The sequence below is a fragment of the Podarcis cretensis genome (genome assembly GCF_951804945.1).
Source record: "Podarcis cretensis genome assembly, chromosome: 2".
Taxonomy (NCBI): domain Eukaryota; kingdom Metazoa; phylum Chordata; class Lepidosauria; order Squamata; family Lacertidae; genus Podarcis; species Podarcis cretensis.
Genome location: NC_137171.1, coordinates 14,840,405 through 14,858,460, shown reverse-complemented (window position 1 = coordinate 14,858,460; position 18,056 = coordinate 14,840,405). Strand labels below are relative to the sequence as shown.

The following is an 18,056-nucleotide window of genomic DNA, read 5'->3' as shown; positions in this document are numbered from 1 at the left end:
CAAGATAACTATGGCTTTGTTTATGTTGCCTAAAATACGTTCAGGTTCAGCTGCATGCACCTAGTTGTGCTTATGGGCAAGAATATTCAAATGTGCATCCCTTTGCTAGTAATGTGGTGTTGGGAAACAGCTGCATTCGGACGGTTTCCCCCACCTCCATCAAGCTTGCAAAAGAGTTTGTGGCCCCAGCCACCAATTATTACAGTCGCTGAACCGAAAGCAAATCAGACAGAAGAAAAATTCAGGATCACTGTCTGCAGCAACAGAAAAATAATATCTGCATCGGAAATTGAACCTGGTGGATTATTGATGTATTCTCCTAAAGTTGATCCTGCAGCGGAATCGAGTTAAGTACCCAGTATCCCTTTACTGATAAGCAGGTTATAATGGCTCCTACAACCACAACTCTTTCTTTGGACGACTGGTGTTAGGAAAGGTAGTTTAGCGTATGGCAGATGCGGTCTTACAACACAGACCATAGTCTGGTGGTTTTCAGATCCACACTACCCCTACGATTCTACGACTGCACTAGTTCTGAGAAAACATAAAACTTGGGAAGCATATAATATCATCCATACTAACCCTGTGCCATGAGCGAATATCTTAAAAGCCCGCTTTTAAGGCTGACTTTTATGGTATCTACTTTGCTCACTATTTTTTTACTAAAACCCAGAGATCCACCAGCCAGCTACAAAATAGTGAGTGAGGGTATCTCAACCCATTCCACTAAAAAGACAGCCAAAAAGGATGCCACAAATATATCAACTACCCTCCAGACCAGCACAGGCAAACTTAGCCCTCCAGATGTTTTGAGACCGCAATTCCCATCATCCCTGACTACTGGTCCTGCTAGCTAGGGATCATGGGAGTTGTAGGCCAAGAACATCTGGAGGGCCAAGTTTGCCTATGCCTGCTCCAGACTGAGGATAGGATAGAAAATTTTGTCTGGTGCTTAAAAGCAGATAATGATGGTATCAGGCGTGCCTCCCTGAGGAGAATATTCCACAAGCAGGGAAGCAATCGAAGGGGTATCAAAGCAGCTTACAAAAGAATCACGCTCAAGTCTGACATCAGGAAGAGAAATAGCATGGCGTCCCTATGGTACATTTCCTTGCACTTCCCTTCTGTTGTGCTTCAACTTCTGCCTACTAGAGAACAACTCCTAATAATGTCTTCTGAGGCAAGACAGAGACGCTGGAACTCACTAAACCAATGATGGAGGCTAGTCTTCTCCTTCTTAGACAAGCACATTGAATTCTAATTCACTGTACAAGTTTCACACTGATTTCCGTTTCCGAGCACAATTCAAAGTGTTGGTGCTGAGCTTTAAAGCCCTAAACGGCCTCAGCCATGTGGACCTGAAGGAGCATCTCCACCCGTATCATTCAGCCTGGACACTGACGTCCACCTCCGAGGGCCTTTTGGCAGTTCCCTCACTGCAAGAAGTGAAATTACAGAGAACCAGGCAGAGGGCCTTCTCGGTAGTGGCGCCTGTGGAACGCCTTCCCATCAGGTGTCACAGAAATAAACAACTATCTGAAGACATCTGAAGGCAGCCCTGTTTAGGGAAGCTTTTAATGTTTAATGTTTTATCACATTACAGTGGGACCTCAGGTTACAAACACCTCGGGTTACAAACACTTCAGGTTACAGACTCCACTAACCCGGAAGTAGTACCTCGGCTTAAGAACGTTACCCCAGGATGAGAACAGAAATTGCGCAGCGGCAGGCCCCATTAGCTAAAGTGGTACCTCAGGTTAAGAAGAGTTTCAGGTTAAGAATGGACCTCTGGAACGAATTAAGTTCGTAACCAGAGGTACAACTGTATTATTATTATTATTATTATTATTATTATTATTATTATTATTATTAAATCTCAAATACGACGTCATATCCCAGAAAGATTTTGGGCAGTCAGGATGGCCAGTAATTATTGTAGTCCTGTTTATTCCATGGACACCGAAGTTCCTGCCATTCTGCAAAATTCACACACTCACACAAACACAGTTGTAAAGGCACTCAGCTGCCAATTTCCCCTTCTCAAAACAGGACACCTTTTCAGTAGAGAAACAGTGGGTGTTTTGTGCGTGCTACAGCACTGCAGAAACACAGAGAAACTAGAAGCTCTACAGAATTCTGCTTCCTAAGAATTGTAGCCAATCCTAATTTTAAGAACGAAAACATTTGCACGCCTGCGGTTCAGAAAAGGGTCACAGGTGATCGCTATGTCGCACTTTCAAAGTGTGCTTTTTGCTCTTGCGTGTCCAACAACCTTCGCCAGCTTGCCGAACAGGAGCCGCCATCCGGAACAAGTGCCAAACCTTCCCACCCAAGCTGTGACTCTAGAGAAGACACATCACCTTCAAAACACTCAACCTCGCTAACCTCCACTGCACTGATCGGGTTAGCAGTGCATCACCCCTTGGCCCTTTAATTACACATCTTTGCAACCATTAATCCTGATGCCATCAATTACTGGAGCTTTATCCCATTCAAAAAAAGGAAAAAGGAAAAAAAAAGCATTAAGGGTCTAGCAAGCAGTCAAGTACCTTTCTTCTTTACCTGTCAATTACAGAGCATCGTGCACAACTGCAGGGCTGCGTTGCTGCGCCTATCAGGGTGCTCAAACAGCCCCATACATGCTCACAAATATTCGCACATCCCATTATTCTTCCACTATCCACCCTCCCGGCATTTTCCTTTCTGACAGCATGTCATCCACCCAAGTCCATTTGAGAACAGAGGCCCTGAAATAATACGACTACATACCAAATACCCTGACGAAAGCTTTGGTTTGGTAATAAGTTCTTTTACTGTTGGTTTGCTTTTTCCAAAATTATTGGGAGCAGCAGTGTGCTATACATATTCTGGTGTGTGTTCTTTCCATAAGAAGCGGTACGCTTTGCTAATTGGTGATAGATGATGTAGATTAAGGTTACCAGACGTCCCAGTCCCCTGACAAAATCCTATATTTCCTACTGAAGTTGAAAAGTGTCCCCAGATTCATTGAAAAAAATCTGGTAACCTTAATGTAGATAGATAGATGATAGAGAGAGAGAGAGAGAGAGAGAGAGAGAGAGAGAGATGGATGATAGCTAGATAGATAGATATATAGATAGGTGATAGATAGGTAGCTAGATAGATAGATAGATAGATAGATAGATAGATGATAGATAGATAGATAGATAGATAGATGATAGATGATAGATAGATAGATAGATGATAGATAGATTAGATAGATGATAGATAGATAGATAGATAGATAGATGATAGATAGATAGATATAGATTTGTGTGTTCCACAATGTTTTCGTAATTTAAATGTGAGGGCTTGAATGGTGATTCCTGATCTTTTTTTTTATATGTGGTGGACTTTTAAAAAAGCAAGGGTGTTTTGGGATATGATACATGATGAGATAAAAAACATATTTATTGTGATTATACCACCCCCCAAAAAAACACTCTGAAGTTTTTCTCTTAGGGATTATCAGGACAGAAGTTCCAAAAAAAGATGACTAAGCTGTTTAAGTATGTAACGGCAGAAAGCCAGGATTTTATGTGCACAAAAATTTAAGGAAGCTGTTTCCTCACCAAAGAAGAATGTGATACACTATGTGGAATCAGCAAATCCAACAGTTAAAATAAGAGAACCTAGTGGCGATTGTTTTGTGGCAGAATGGAAGCACTTTTCCAGAATATTTAAAGAAATATTATAGTGCGATGAATTCAAGAGCAGGATTTGAGCTGTGAGCAACAGAAGGAATGAGGAATTATTGTGTGGTGGTTATGATATAAGAGAGAGAAGAGAGGGTGCAGCAATGGGGGACAAAGTAAAAACACCATGAAAAATGGGAGGGGAAGTCGGGGGGGGAACCCCACAAGAAAAATTATTATGTTTTGGAGAGCACATGTGAAATTTTTAACATTTAATAAAATATAATGAATAGGAAAAAAAGAAGAAAAAGGTGGTAAGTTTCACTAGTAAAGCTAGAAATTAATTTTAGGCAGTATTTCAGGTAGAAGAGGTTTGTTTACCTACTTGAGGAAATAGTTGTATGTTTAATGGCACTACTTCATGATCTAGAAAGCAATTCAGCCCATGTCCATTGGGTGGGGTGGAGGCCGAAATGGTGCAATAAAGATCAGCGTCTCCTGATAACAGGCTGCCAGGGTTAATACTGTCTGAAGAAAGGTAGGCTGAAAGCACTCCAACTGCAACTGATGACAGGACATAAGGCTAGGAAGTCGGTGGAGTTCTGGTAGCCCCATTTTTAAAAGGATATCGCAGAGCTAGAAAGGGAAAATCAAATGATCAAAGGGACGAAGGGACCTTCACTTCAAGTGAAAGGCTAACGAGTTTGGGCTTTCTCGGTTTAAGGGGGGGTGACAGGGCATGACAGAGGTTTGACAGGACTTGATAGAGCTCTATAAAGTTCTGGACAGTGTGGTGAAAACGGCAAGAGACAGGTCTCCCTCTTTAGCAATACCAGAGCAGGGATAGGGGATCTGTGGTTCTCCAGATGTTGACTCCAACTCCTAGACTCCCTTGGCCCATTGGCCAATGATGGCTGGGACTAATGGAATCCAAAAACATGTGGAAGGCCACAAGTTCCTCACCACTGACTTATAATTTGGGGGTTATTCAGTAAAACAGATGAGCATTATCAGTTCAAGACTGAGAAATTCAGAGAATTCAGTGCTTTTCTGCATACAACGCATCACCCATTGAGGGAATTCATGCCAATTCCTGGAAAGCAGTCCAAACAGGTAAGAAAGGGGCAGGGACTGGTGGGACTGGGAATCTAGGTGACAGCCTGCAGGGTCAGGAGACAATGTGGAAACAGCATCTGAGGTCCAGCTCCGAGGGCCTCCTGGTGGTTCCGTCACTGCGAGAAGTGAGGTTACAGGGAACCAGGCAGAGGGCCTTCTCAGTAGTGGCGCCCATCCTGTGGAACGCCCTCCCGTCAGATGTCAAAGAAATAAACAACTATCTGAAGACATCTGAAGGCAGCCCTGTTTAGGGACGTTTTTAATGTTTGATGTTTTGTTGTGTTTTTAATATTCTGTTGGGAGCTGCCCAGAGTGCCTGGGGAAACCCAGCCAGATGGGCGGGGTATAAATAATAAATTATGATGAGGAGGAGGAAGATGATGATGATGATTATTATTTAGAGGCTTTGTTTGGACTAACTGCTGCTAATAGCAGGCGATCCAAAATCAGGTTTCCCACAAAGGGGGTTGGATCACTGGTCTCCTGCTGTCTCAGAAAGTTTGGCACAAGGGAAGTCAGGAACAAGCGAGGTGAAGCAGAGTAAGGCAGGGAGCCTGAAATATCACCAGTCCTGAGAGATCTGCATTGGCTCCCAGTACGTTTCCAAGCACAATTCAAAGTGTTGGTGCTGACCTTCAAAGCCCTCAACGGCCTCGGTCCTGTATACCTGAAGGAGCGTCTCCACCCCCATTGTTCAGCCCAGACACTGAGATCCAGCGCCGAGGGCCTTCTGGCGGTTCCCTCATTGCGAGAAGTGAGGTTACAGGGAACCAGACAGAGGGCCTTCTCGGTAGTGGCACCCACCCTGTGGAACACCCTCCCTTCAGATGTCAAGGAAATAAGCAGTTATCCTATTTTTAAAAGACATCTGAAGGCAGCCCTGTTTAGGGAAGTTTTTAATATTTAATGCCGTATTGTTTTTAACATGTGATTGGGAGCCGCCCAAAGTGGCTGGGGAAACTCAGCCAGATGGGCGGGTTATAAATAATAATTTATTATTATTATTATTATATCACAAGAAACAGCAGGGAATTCAAGCATCCAAGCTCACGTAGGGGGACACCACATGAAGGCATTAAGCCAGGAAATTTGGAGGCCTTAAATGTTCCAAAGCGATGTACTGCTCAGCGGAAAGGGGCTTCAGCTTAACTTCTGGAAGGCCTTTATAGCACACGCACATAGCTCACCACAGCAGTCTAACAGCCCTAGCTTCACCGTCCGGGAAAAACGTACGCCTCCAACTCACAAGAAAGGCCACCTGCATTCCACCGCAGAGATTAGCTGAAACACAGCAAGACAAATTCCCTTGCCACCCTGCTCAAACTGCCGGCTGCCTCCCCAAGTCCTCCTGAAACAGCAACTTCATCTGCTAAGTAGGTGGCAAATTCATCACAGCAGACAGGACTTATCTCTGGCTCTGGGTGAAAACAGCCCGGATTTACCAGGCCATTCACCATTAAGAACCCCCCCCCCCAGCAAATGACGCTTTGCAGATGCTGTGGCAGTGGAGAGAACAAAGCCTTCTTTGCCGCTGCTGCCACTACATCCCAAAACTTCTGAAAGGAGGAGATCTATGCAACAATCAGCTGGCTTCGACTCTCTCCTCCAGCAGTACTTGTAATCTAGCTAACCTTCCTTCCTTGGTGGTGTCAGATCCTCAGGAAACCAGCCATGCTTCAGTTGGAGGAGAGGGCAAGGAAGTTGCGGCCATCAAACAGCATCCCTAGAAAGTGTCCTGAGTCTGGCAAGCAGCATAAAGTTAGCTGCGCAGCTTAAACACATGGCCCAGTGGGAAGGGTCAGAAGCTCAGAGGTAGAGAGTCTACTTTCCATGCTGAAACCCTGGAGAACCACTCTGGTGGTCAATACAGACAATACTGAACTAGATGGAGCAATGGTCTAACTCAGTATAATAATAATAATACAGTGGTACCTCGGGTTAATGGGACGCGGGTGGCGCTGTGGGTTAAACCACAGAGGCCTAGGACTAGCCAATCAGAAGGTCAGCAGTTCGAATCCCCGCGACCGGGTGAGCTCCCGTTGCTCAGTCCCTGCTCCTGCCAAGCTAGCAGTTCGAAAGCACGTCAAAGTGCAAGTAGATAAATAGGTACCGCTCTGGCGGGAAGGTAAACGGCGTTTTCGTGCACTGCTCTGGTTCGCCAGAACTGGCTTAGTCATGCTGACCACATGACCCGGAAGCTGTACGCCGGCTCCCTCGGCCAATAAAGCGAGATGAGCGCCGCAACCCCAGAGTCGGTCACGACTGGACCTAATGGTCAGGGTTCCCATTACCTTTACCTTTACCTCGGGTTAAGTACTTAATTTGTTCTGGAGGTCCGTTCTTAACCTGCAACTGTTCTTAACCTGAAGCACCACTTTAGCTAATGGGGCCTCCTGCTGCCGCCGCACCGCCGGAGCACAATTTCTGTTCTCATCCTGAAGCAAAGTTCTTAACCCGAGGTATTATTTCTGGGTTAGCTGAGTCTGTAACCTGAAGTGTATGTAACCTGAAGCATATGTAACCTGAGGTACCACTGTAATAATAAATTTTATTTATACCCCGGCCTCCCCGGGCTCAGGGCGGCTAACACCAATAAAACTTCAGTAAAAACACAATACGAAAAAAAGAAAAAGAAAAAAACAATTTAAAATACAGGTTAGAATGCAGCCTCATTTTAAAAGTCAAAAGCATAAGGGGAGGGAAACATAAGGGTCAGACTTTCCAAAACAAAGGCCAGGCGGAACAGCTCTGTCTTGCAGGCCCTGCGGAAAGATGTAAAGTCCCGCAGGGCCCTAGTCTCTTGTGACAGAGCATTCCACCAACCTGGGGCCATTACTGAAAAGGCCCTGGCCCTAGTTGAGACCAACCTAACCACCCGCTTCATGCCAGCTGTGGGCTTGTGCTATTTTGTTATGCTAATGCAACATGGGTAGGATGTGGAGAATTCAAGGAGAAAGCTGGCCCGGTTGGGGGGGGATTGGAAGGGGTTTTTTTCTGAGGAAACTGGGAAGTCTGGGCACAAGTCACCCAACAGACGGGCAGCAATGAGGGGGAGAAGAGGCCCAGCACCTTGTGGAATAGCAAGAGTGGAGTGCCCAGGAGCACGATGGAGGAGGGTCCTGGAGATAGGCTAGAGAAGAGAAGAGCTACTGGACTTGAGTAGAATGAGTCAAGAGATAGCAAGGAAGAGATCAGGAGGAGATACATGGCTGGTACAATGGAGTGGGCTTTGGTCTAAGGCAGGTAGATCCAACAGGTAGATCGCGATCTAGCGGTAGATCGCGGGGGTTTCCAGGTAGATCGCGAGATCTCTGGGGTGCTCCTGATCGATCCCCCAGAAAAACTCAACAACTCTGGGCATAGCTCTCAACGTTTTCCCTTTTTTAAAGGGAAATTCCTTTATTCCGAATATGATTCCTCGCAAGAAAAGGGAAAAGTTGACAGCTATGACTCTGGGTCACCCTCTCCACAAAAAGCTTAACAACTCTGATAAACTCCCCCCCCCAAAAAAAAAAAGATCAACAACTCTTGGCAATGACAATGGGGTAGATCACTGCCAGTTTTTTTATAGTGGGAACAGGCTGCAGTCTCTTGGGCGTTGGATGTGCCTGGTGTAAGGGACTGAGACTTTATAATCAGACTACTGGGCCCAAAAATTGCTCTCAGAGGATGGGGGTGGGATGAAATAGGGGAGGTACCGTAATTCAGAACTCATTTACTCCATTTTTTATTTATTTGAACTACAGTCGTATCTTTGTTCCCAAACAGAATGCATTCCAGGCGTCCGTTTGACTCCCGGAACTGTTCGAAAACCAAGGCGCAGCTTCCAACTGGCTGCAGGAGCGTCCTACAGCCAATCAGAAGCCGTACCAGACGTTCAGCTTCCCAAAATAGTTGGAAAACCAGAACACTCACTTCCGTGTTGTGGTCATTCGGGAGCCAAGGCATTTGAGATCCAAGGTACAACTGTACTCTAAAATGCATCTTAGATGTGCCTAGTGACCAGTGTTTGAAATTCACCAGGTGCCAGGGACATTTTGCACCTGTCTCTCAACCACTTACAACCAAGTTATGATGCCTGGGCACAAGAATGGTACCTGATGTTTCCATGATCTGAAGGTGCATGCCTGGGGATCCTCAGATTTTGACTGTTTTCACACACTAGCAACACACCCTGTAGAATTCTATCTCTTATATTTTAGCTGCACAATCAGAATTAGTTTCGGTAACCGAAAAGTCGTATTGAAAAGTTCAACTTTGGAGCCGTTTGGCTCCCAGGTGGCAACTAGGCATTCTGTTTTGGCGGCCGTAACCCTGGTTTAAGGAGCCATTTGGCGCCTAGAGTTTCTAACACTGTTTAGTGAGATAATGCTGCTTGCCTTATTCTCTGCCTCTGTCCTAACAATTTGCAACGCGGAAGGTTTTGCTACCACGGCAATGCTACAGCGTTGACATGTTCCAAAGAGCTTCTTCCGCTGCAAGCCTTCCAGACTCCCAAAGCTCTCTTTCCTGGGGAGTCGCTACCAAATTAAACCCACATCAACAAACACTGCAAAATCAGGCTTCGTTTGTGTGTGTCGGGAACAGCCTCCCACACTCTCCCTCCCAAGGCCCCTGGAAAAAAAAAGGTTGCCTTTCACCTAAAGTCCTGCAGTGTTTGCAAGTAACTTTGGGGAGCACAAACTGTTGTGGCTGCCTTGATGTTTTCTCCAGAACTGATTGAACACTCCTATCCATGACAAGCTAAGCAGGAGCAACAGAAAACTAACATTTCTATCCATGAAACAGAAACACAGGGAGAAGGAAAGCTCTATATGTGTCCCCTTCTCTCTCTCTCTCTCTCTCTCTCTCTCTCTCTCTCTCTTAATAGAATCCTTGTCAAACTGGCTCCACAAGCAGCACTTGCTGGCCTTAAGATGCTATTATTAAAAATACCAACTCTAAGAGTCTGCCAGAGAGGTGCGGGAGAAGCGGGTAGAAAACAGAGGTCTCCCCAGATAAGCAATTGTTAACATGATCCATATGGTACACAAGTTGCCTTTCTGTTTAACCAAAATGATAATGGCTAAAGAATGCAGGGGAAGGGGAAGGGGGGGTTCCTAGGAGAGAATGGGAGCCGGGACAAAGCCTGCTAGTTAAAGCGTTCTCTGGAGCCGAGTTAAAAGAAAAACTCATTGTGAAAAGGAGCTGCAGCCTTCTGATTCTTTGCAGCTTAAGGAACTGCGCCCACCCCCCACCCCACTCCCTGGCACATCCAAGACCAGGAAGCCCCAGAAGCCAAGGCTCGCTTTTCCTGCGCTAGAAAACAAAACAAAACACCTCGGTTATATGCATGTAAATTCTGGCAGGATTCTTTATGAAAGGTCTCCAGCTACAGAAAACGAACATAAGGCACGTCATCAATCACAAGTTTTAACTGCATCGTGCAAAGCCCCAAAGCGATCATTTTTGGCCTCCTAGCGTCTTTAAGACTTTGTGTGTTTGAGAAAGATACTGTCCTACTTCGCTGTACAGCAAACCCCTTTCCAAATGATATTAATACACTATTTGTCAAAAGTAATTCTCAAAGGGCAGCAAGAGAAAAGTATAACCTCATTCATGGTTAATAAATCGTTCATGGTTCATAAATTGATCCAAGGCAAATGCTCAATTTAATAAATGTGCTACACTAGTAAGGGTATTCTCCTTGTCACTATCCTGGTAACTGCTGAATTCAGAGTAACAGGTTTGCTTGTTTGTTTTTAAAAAGGCAAAACTGTTTCCATTTAGACTTTTCACAAAAATGCTTTAATTTGAGGGGGGGAAAAATCTGTTATCAGGGACAACTGCGCAAAAAAAGCTTAAGTACTTATTTTAGTCAAAGTAATTATAGGATGCGCTCTCTTTCACAATCCTTCAAGGATGTGCATCACGAAAGCCCCCACTTTTGCAATAAAGTAACCTTTGTAACAGCATAATCCGAAGCATGCTTATTCAGAAGGTAAATCCCACTGAGCTCAACGAGACTTACTCGCAAGTAAATGTGCACAGGATTGCTTCAGTTGAAACAGTGCCTGTCACTTAAATAATGTTTAGTTGATTAGCCATCTGCTTTTAAGGCAACTGATTAGATAGAAACACGTTTGCATCTTGTCAAAACCTAAATACAGACATCCATTTGTGATACTGAAGGGAGTGCAGAATAACTTAGCAATCAAATGCTTCCACTCATTGCTGCAAGATCATATTTAATGGGGGAAGGAGGGTTTAAACATCCTTATTAGAGTAACGTACCAAAAGCATGATAGCTGTTTATTTGTTTATTTGTTTGTTTTTAAAGCAAGTGTAGCCTTAACTCAGAATCTCACTGATTATCATTGGTACCAGCAATTAATCAACTAAAACTTTCATTGATCCATCTACTGATTAACCCAATTAAATCTTGCAGCCTCAAGTTTTTAACTACTCAGTAGTTACAATATACAATATACAAAACAATCAATTGAAGAACCTTCCTTGTACTGGGCTGTTTTGCCTGCTGACTGAACTGCAGCTATTTGGCCAGCCATTGACAATTTACCCCCCCCCCCCAAAAAAAAAGAAGTCGCAGTCAAAGAAACTGTGGTTGAGTCCACCCTAGTGGTATACAGCACTTTCACGACTGCAGAAAATAAATTTAGGATAAAAATTAAAACCAGGCAGGCACCTCAACTTAAAAAACTGCATGATTCACACAAAGCATTCTCTGTCCATATATCCCATATCGGCATAATCAATTTGGTAATTAAAGACAGATCTTCTCACCATTACAGGCACAGCACGTTGGAGATCACTTTCCTTCAGTAAATATGTGCACATTAAACAGAAACAATGCCTGGGCTTCAAAACCCATGGATACATAACCTAGAGGCCATGTTTGGGCTTAGGGTATAGTAATTCTTCCCAGGGGCAATTGGGAGTGGTGGGAGAGGAACATTATTAATATGTCTACTCGATGGATTCCCGAAGCAGAGAAGAAGGGTTATAAATCTAGGTCAAGCCTACTTTTCAGCATTCCTAGATTTTAACAGCGGAAACACCCACTGGGACCAGCCAGCTTGATCTAACAGTGGGCAGCTGAATTATCTCAGAAAAAAAAACCTTAGCTGCTCAATGGTGCTTCGCAAAAGCAAGCTCCCCCCACCCTTAAGAAGCATGTTTAAGTCCTGGGATGTTTAAGTCCATGGGTTCCCATCACCCCCAACCAGCAATTCCCCAATTGTCTCCAATTGATGAGACCTGAAGCCCCATACAAATTCAGGGCAAGGCTGATTTAAAATAATGCCAATGGCAGAAAACACAATTGTTAGGCAGCCTAGCCTAATCACGGTCACTGTTTTAAGATGATGCTCCTTATGAGCCAGAAATTGGCTCACCTGCTGCTGATGCTTTTCTCCATGTTGCACCAAGAAGAGGGGGGCACTGAATGATACAGAGCAAGCAACTTATTCTGTAGCCAAACTGGTGCCTTCCAGATACAGTGGTACCTCGGGTTACATACGCTTCAGGTTACAGACTCCGCTAACCCAGAAATATTACCTCAGGTTAAGAACTTTGCTTCAGGATGAGAACAGAAATCATTCTCCAGTGGTGTGGCGGCAGCAGGAGGCCTCATTAGCTAAAGCGGTGCTTCAGGTTAAGAACAGTTTCAGGTTAAGAACGGACCTCCGGAACGAATTAAGTACGTAACCAGAGGTACCACTGTACTGCTGAACTGCAACTCCCATCAACTCTGACCATAGGCCCTGCTGGAAGAGAGTTGGAAGTCCAATAATCTCTAGCATAGGCTCCATATGCATTCCTTGATTTGAAGTTAGTAGAGAAAACAGTGCTCGAAATTTGCCACCCTTCCCGTCCACAACAACGGGGAGCCATCATATATGTGGCACCCTCCCTGTGGAACGCCTTCCCATCGGATGTCAAGGAAATAAACTTTTAGAAGACATCTGAAGGCTGCCCTGCATTGGGAAATGTTTAATGTTGGGCATTTTATTATGTTTTTATATGTGCTGGAAGCCACTCAGAGCGGCTGGGGTATAAATAATAAAATTGTTGTTATTGTTATTTGCAAGAGGTAAAGGGTAAAGGTAAAGGGACCCCTGACCATTAGGTCCAGTCGTGGCCAACTCTGGGGTTGCGGCACTCATCTCACTTTATTGGCTGAGGGAGCCGGCGTACAGCTTCCGGGTCACGTGGCCAGCATGACTAAGCCACTTTTGGCGAACCAGAGCAGCGCACGGAAATGCCGTTTACCTTCCCGCCGGAGCGGTACCTATTTATCTACTTGCACTTTGACGTGCTTTCAAACTGCTAGGTTGGCAGGAGCAGGGATCGAACAACAGGAGCTCACCCCATCGTGGGGATTCAAACCGCCAACCTTCTGATCGGAAAGTCTTAGGCTCTCTCTGTGGTTTAACCCACAGCGCCAACAAATAAGGATTAATCAGAGCGACCTAAGCTTTCCTTTAGGGATTCCAGGAGGACTTTCCCCCCCAAAGGCATCTTCTCCTTTGCAGCCTCCATAAACTACATGCACATGCACGCATGTGCATTTTTGAAAGCTGCCCCCCCCCCCACACACACGCATGCATGCGTGCGAATAACAGGCTATGAAGCACTCAAGAATCAAATACTTGAAGGGGCCCCCAGAGATGACGCCTATCCCCTCCATTCCTGCGCAGGCTTCAGCAACCCACCTCCTCCCCTTCCCCTGCCTGGGGTCGCATTTCTGGAGTGTGCAAAATAATGTCATGGATGATGGGAGAGACTCTGCCTCAAACTGACATTGTTTGAAGCAGCTCTTCATGCTCCCTGCAAGTTGGGCTAATTGACAACTCACTAAACCCACAACCTGAGGGGATTTTCAAAGGCAATCAATAGGAGATGCATGTGCAGCCCAGGGAAGCTCCCGGTTTTTTAAGCCCCCCACCCCGCCCGCTCCCTCCCTCCCACCGCCTGCAAGCGAGGGACCCTGGACGGTGGCAAAGAAAAGGGAACAGCCACTGCCACGCTGAATCAAAATTCCTCCAGAGACGGCTGCTTCTCTCGCCCCAGGGGTCAGGGCAGACACAGCATCCAAACAAAGGGCCCTGGTTTCTGGTTGCCCCCAAATATACCCGTGTTTGCTCCCTGCTCTCCAACTGGCGCTAAATAAATGTACACAAACGCACTCACACAGAAGCTGAGCATCTCCTCACCCCACCCCACCCGGTTCCCTTTAAAAGCCCTACATTGCCCGCATCCAGAGACATCTCTCCATATTCCACTAGTTCTTCAGTTTCCACAAACCTATAACTTCCACGGCCCTTCCCGAGCCCCCCTGATGGCTCAACCTGCTGCCCCACTTCCGAAAGGCAATCCACGCGCAATAGTGGACATCTCCCTGCCCCGGACACGCACAGAGCGAGCCTCCCGAAGACCCACAAGCCGTGCAGGCAAGGTCTCTCTCCCCGCCCCACAAGCCCCGGCGACCTTTGCTCTTGCGCGCAGGGTTTGTGCCCCGACGGCAGGAGAATAATCCCCAAATATTTAACCAGCACCCACCCACCCCTCAGTGAAAAATGACCCCCCCCCCTTTGCTTCCCAGAACAGAACAGTAATCAAGATATTCAAGGCGATCAGGAGATTCCCCCACCCGCGATCTAGGAGGTTTCGCGTCTGGCACTACATAAAAGGTCGCGCGTAAAATCCACGAGGGGAACCCTGTCACCAGGCGCACGCCTACCCTGCGCAACGTAAACACAGGAGCTTCAGACACTCTTGTTTTTTGACCCCAAAAAAGGAGGGGAGCAAAAAAAAAAAAAGCAAAAAACCCCACTCCCTCAACACGGGTCTCAGCCCCCCCCCCCGAGGCAGTTTTGCAAAGCAAAGTACCCCCCACCCACCCATGTATGTGTGTTCCCAACTCAGGGGTGCCAACTTGAATAAATTATTGGGGGTCGGGTGGGGAAGCCGTCCCCCGCATAATCGATCGCACGACCCGGTGCACGCACACACCGTTTGAATGGCAATGCCCATCAACTTGGGTGGGGGGCGCCCCCTCAAATATTTTATGGGGGAGCGAAGACCCCCTCGCCCCCTAGGAGTTGGCTCCACCGCGCAAACGACAACCGGCTAGTTTCCAGGGAAAGGAAGCCTTCGCAGCTGCATGTTTTGGCCGGGGAAACCCAGCCCACCCTACGTTGCCGATGATCCGGTGGATCAGGAGCACACCAGATCCCGACTCCCAACCCCCCTGCCCCGGGAGAGACTCCGATCCCCATCCCAACCCCTCCGGACGATCTCGGGAGGGCCGCCCGGAACCCGGCCCGGCCCGCTGTCAGCGCCTCGCCCCCTAACTCACCTACTCATCCCGGCGCGTCCCTAGCGGAACCCGGCGCAGCCCCCTGGTCCGCGTGGCCGGGGCGCTGCGGCGGCGCAGGCGGGCGCGGCGCAGCTGTGGGTGGCCGCGGAACTCGGCATCCTCCTGCCGCCGCCCGGCCGGGACAACGCGGAGCCGGAGCCGGGATCTGCTACTGCCTCCGCTGGTCGAGCAGCTCCAGGCTGCGTGCCGCCCTCCGCTTGCCCAGGCAGGCTCTGCGCCTCCCGACCCGCCCCTTTCCCCCAGGCGCCCACCCGCCTCTCTCGCCGGCTCCACCCCCCTCCCCTCCGGCTCCCGGCTCCAGATTCACCGCCCATTCGATCCCCCCGCCTCCGATGACCTAACCCTTCCCAGTCCGTCCATCTATCCATCCACTCGGGATTATCATCCCCTCGCGCACCAGGCGAGGAGGCGAGGGCAGGTGGCAGCGCGTTGGGTGCGCGGAGAAGCCCCGCAAAAGGTTGTCCAAGGCTGCCTAGGGAAGAAGGAATTCCCTCCCTTAAAACATCACGGTCAGGTAATCTGGTTAATAATAATAATAATAATAATAATAATAATTTATTATTTGTACCCCGCCCATCTGGCTGGGTTTCCCCAGCCACTCTGGGCGGCTTCCAACAAGGATGAAAAATACACTAAAAGGTCACATATTAAAAACTTTCCTGAACAGGGCTGCCTTCAGATGTCTTCTGAATGTCAGGTAGTTGTTTATCGCTTTGACATCTGATGGGAGGGCATTCCACAGGGTGGGCGCCACTACCGAGAAGGCCCTCTGCCTGGTTCCCTGTAACTTGACCTCTCGCAGTGAGGGAACCGCCAGAAGGGCCTCGGCGCTGGACCTCAGTGTCCGGGCAGAACGATGGGGGAGGAGACGCTCCTTCAGATATACTGGACCGAGGCCATTTAGGGCTTTAAAGGTCCGCACCAACACTTTGAATTGTGCTCGGAAACGTACTGGGAGCCAATGTAGGTCTTTCAAGACCAGTGTTATATGGTCTCGGCGGCCGCTCCCAGTCACCAGTCTAGCTGCCGCATTCTGGATTAGTTGTAGTTTCCGGGTCACCTTCAAAGGTAGCCCCACGTAGAGCGCATTGCAGTAGTGTACACAATTCAAGATATGTAGATATGTAGATATAGATCCATAGGCGTAGCCAGGGGGGTGCATGAAATAAACAAAATACAAAGGTAAATAAACAAAAATACTTAACTATACGACCGATTGCATAGCAGATAACTCGGTTCTGCCCCTCAACATAAAGCCTGTGCCCCCTAAAACAAATCCTGACTAGTAAAGGTAAAGGGACCCCTGACCATTAGGTCCAGTTGTGGCCGACTCTGGGGTTGCGGCACTCATCTCGCTTTATTCGCCAAGGGAGCCGGCGTACAGCTTCCGGGTCATGTGGCCAGCATGACTAAGCCGCTTCTGGCGAACCAGAGCAGCGCACGGAAACGCTGTTTACCTTCCTGCTGGAGCAGTACCTATTTATCTACTTGCACTTTGACAGGCTTTCAAACTGCTAGGTTGGCAGGAGCAGGGACCGAGCAACGGGAGCTCATCCCATCGTGGGAATTCGAACCGCCGACCTTCTGATCAGCAAGTCCTAGGCTCTGTGGTTTAACTTTAGACCACAGCGCCACCATTCATGCAAAGCATTCCCCCCCCTTATGTACCTCTTAACTTCATGCCATTGTACCTGATTATACAGAGTCTACATATATCTAGGTTTTTTATTGTTTGGAGGGTTTTTCAAAACATTATTTCATATAACAAAAGATTTAAAAAAGAAGCCAGACATGGACCAGATAACCTCAACATGACTAGGTAGTCATTTCCTCCTCCTCCTTCTTCTTTTTAAATTAAATTTATATACCACCCTTCATCAAAAGATCTCAGGGCAGTTCACAGAATAAAATACCAGTTGAAACACAAGTGCAGTGGTACCTCAGGTTAAGTACTTAATTCGTTCCGGATGTCCGTTCATAACCTGAAACTGTTCTTAACCTGAAGCACCACTTTAGATAATGGGGCCTCCCACTGCCGCCGCGCCGCTGCTGCACGATTTCTGTTCTCATCCTGAAGCAAAGTTCTTAACCTGAAGCACGATTTCTGGGTTAGCGGAGTCTGTAACCTGAAGCGTATATAACCTGAAGTGTATGTAACCCAAGGTACCACTGTAATTAATTCAACCAAAACAATGTCCCCTTTCCCATAGATACATTTAAAAGGCTGTAGGATATTAATCAGCCGAAGGCCTGGTTAAAGAAGATTGTTTTCGTCTAGTGCCTAAAGACATATAATGAAGGCGCCAGGCAAACCTCCCTGAGGAAAGCATTCCACAAACGGAGCCACTACAGAAAAGGCCCCGTTCTTGTGTTGCCACCCTCCGGACCTCACATGGAGGAGACACACAGAGAAGGGCCTCAGGTTATGAACGCAGATTCTGGGACAGCTTTTGAAGCTATTCTGGGGTTGGATTAATTGGAGGATATATAGACTATACTGGGGACTGCGGTGATATTTCAGATGTATCATTGTGTGCTTTCCATTATGTTAGTGATTATTGTTCAGTACAATGTTGTACGGAAACCCAACTGTTCGTAAGAGAAGATAGCGGCAGAGATTGCCACACTGCTGCAGTCAAAATTAGTGGCAGCTTTTGCCTTTGGCCTTTGGCCTCAGTGGACGAAGGATCGGGCTTCACATTTACAGGTTGTCTCCATAGAAACAGGAGAGGATCCCCAGAAGGAGGGGCACGGAAGAGGACTGAGCCAGGGAGAAAATTACCCAAGTAACCATTTACTACCAGCATGAATAAAATCCTGTAGGCTGGGAAACAGGGGAATGTGGAACAGACCAGGAAGCAGTACGCAAGGGTAAAAAAAAAATGAAAGAGAAATGTGGAACCAGA

The 18,056-nt window shown here is 47.1% G+C and overlaps 1 protein-coding gene and 1 long non-coding RNA gene across 2 annotated transcripts in view; one reads left to right on the top strand and one right to left on the bottom strand.

The window, feature by feature from the left end:
• The window catches only part of FIGNL2 (fidgetin like 2), a 63,959-nt gene extending 48,634 nt beyond the window's left edge, over window positions 1-15,325 (bottom strand). The window contains exon 1 of the mRNA XM_079966371.1: window positions 15,130-15,325. The gene's annotated coding sequence lies outside the window, so the exon portion shown is untranslated. The remainder of the gene's footprint in view (window positions 1-15,129) is intronic.
• Window positions 1-18,056, top strand: part of LOC307210505 — a 349,261-nt gene that overhangs the window by 251,854 nt on the left and 79,351 nt on the right. The window lies entirely within an intron of this gene.